Consider the following 2,517-nt stretch of genomic DNA (forward strand, 5'->3'; position numbering starts at 1 on the left):
TATTCGTAGTATCCAACCAGGTATTTTGGGACTTGATACAACATCGTCGGATGAGTTGTTGATAGTCGCTAACACGATGAGGTATCGGCTTGCCAGACTTAGGAGGGGACTCCCTGTGATAGGATACAGGTGCTATGAATGGGTGCACTCATCGGCAAAGAAGTAGTGACTCGTATGACGAGCTATGTTCTTGGACGCTGGGGTAATGAGTTGAAGAATAACAAATTATACACACCAATACCCGCCAGTTATACACACCAATACCCGCCAGTATGTACGGATTGCAGATCAGCAAACACCATTTCTTGCCATTATTGGAGCTTTATAACCCTGACACCAATACTTTTTTGGCTCGTAATGGAGAGTTGGGGTTGGCTCTTCATGAGATACAGAAGGTTTCTAGACTTCCCATGGGTGATCATCCTTATCAGGAGTATTTCCATCCTAATCGACAGCTGAGCAATTGGAGAGAGCTTCTCCTGATATTTATAACACGTTGTGGGATATTACGTGTCATTATCAGACGGCTTTAGCTAGCGTATGTGTTCTGGCGAAGAAGAAATTACCACAACTAAGTCTGAAACAATTCACCAACTACCTGTTCCAGCACCTAGAGGATAATTTTGGTGAAGCAGTTTATGAGTTAACTCCTCTAACTCCCTCAGAGATCAATAACCTGATCAAGAAGATAGGTGCCCAATCATACACTATTTCTGCTATCGTGGGTAAGTTTCTAGCGTGGACCAAGTTCTGGACATTCCTGTAGCATGCACAGAAGCAGATTCAACCCATGACTCTTCTGGCAGGATATCTCACCATTTGACTGAAGAAGTACGTAGTGTCGTATTAGTTCTCTGAGGCATTATAGGTAGAGGTTCTCTTCCCGACCGTTCAATTGGCCTATGAAAAGAACCTCTCCTTGCTTCCAGCAATGGACGCTGATATACACTATAGGCGTCGGTATCTAGTCACTGGCTTTACACAGGTGGGGCGCAAGCCATCGGCTGAGATACCTCTTGTCAAGGTCGAGCTTTCATACACTTATCTGATAATGTGGCTTGTTCTCCATCGTCCCGACCTAATGTCATCACCGAGCATCACAGATCCTTCCCTTCCCCTTGAGGCAAGGTAAGATCTTCATATCCACAAATGCTGAGAATTCTTCAAATGCTTCACTTATTTCTCTAGTCATTATAACGAATTGTTGATTGTTGAAGAAAAGTGGGGATTCGGTCGAACTTCACTTGATTTGGGTTGCTTTTGCTGGCTAGTGAATATTTGGCCTAGATATCTCGTCCTTCGAGTGAAGGGACGTTGTCACATAGAGCCTTACCTTCCGTGTTGCTTCACTCGTCAGTTTGGTTACGACCAACTGCACGTCAGGAATCTGAATCAAGGATTGAGGACTGAGGGCAGTCTTATAGATGGTGCCCGAGTGTGGCTTTAGAGTGTGACTGGTTGCACAATCATTACTTTCTCCCTCCCCCCGACAGGGTGTAAGACACAGATTACTTTCCTCTGCTGCAAGTGGCTCACTACTACGAATGAGCCTGTGAGGTTGAAGCACATTAAAGAGATAGAGGCCGAAGAAGAGGTTAGGGCCACCGCTAAGACCATCCATGACACCGAGCTTCTGGGGAAGCGAAGGAAGAAGCCTATCAGACCCTCTAGCAAAGACAAATAGATGGTAGAGGATAAGGAGGAGCTCCGTCCCACTGATGATGAAGAGGAGACCTTGGAAGAAGACATCGACGATGGCAGAGATATTAAGATTGATGGTGATGAGGAGGTCGTCGAACCGGGTTTGACTAAGTCATCCTTTTCCTGTTGATCATTCATTGGACTCATCCATTTAATTTGTTTCGGTCTCCGACAACTTCAAAGAAGTCGAAGCAGGAGGTTTTATTTACTATTCCTAACAAAATAACTGTTAATCTTCTAGGTGAGGCGGCTGAAGAGAAAGCACCTTATCCCTTCCGTCGTACAGGATACTGATCTGCTGCTAAGGCTTCTTTACGAGTCGAGTCACACATCAAGTTCAAGAGGATGGCGCACAAGTCATATGTTCATTTGCGCGCCCTTGAGGCAGAGCCATTTAATGATGTACCTACTGGCGGAGAAGGTAACTCTTCACAGCTGAGCAGCCTTAAATAATTTTACCTATGAATTCTTCAGGTCTAACCATTTTTTTAATATTCTCAGGGTGTCGTGAAGAAGTGGTATTCTCGTACGACTCTCTCTTTCCTGACTTTGCTCACTTCAAAGGCCCAGGCTTCGTGCAGCAGATGCGTGAGGCTATTGGTAAAGAGCCTATACGTGCTAGGGCTGGTGAGGGTGCTGATGTTTTCGAGCTTGATCCAGCTATGAGGATATCCAGCCTAGGTATATCTAATACTGGTAATACACCATTCAAATGCTAATTCCGAGAATTGAATTATTCCGAATCCATCGATCCCCTAATCGTTTCTATGTTTCATACTCTTTTAGAGAAGATAAAGGGAATGGGCCCGAGTGCTA

The sequence above is a fragment of the Asparagus officinalis genome, chromosome 8 (genome assembly GCF_001876935.1).
Source record: "Asparagus officinalis chromosome 8, Aspof.V1, whole genome shotgun sequence".
NCBI lineage: Eukaryota > Viridiplantae > Streptophyta > Magnoliopsida > Asparagales > Asparagaceae > Asparagus > Asparagus officinalis.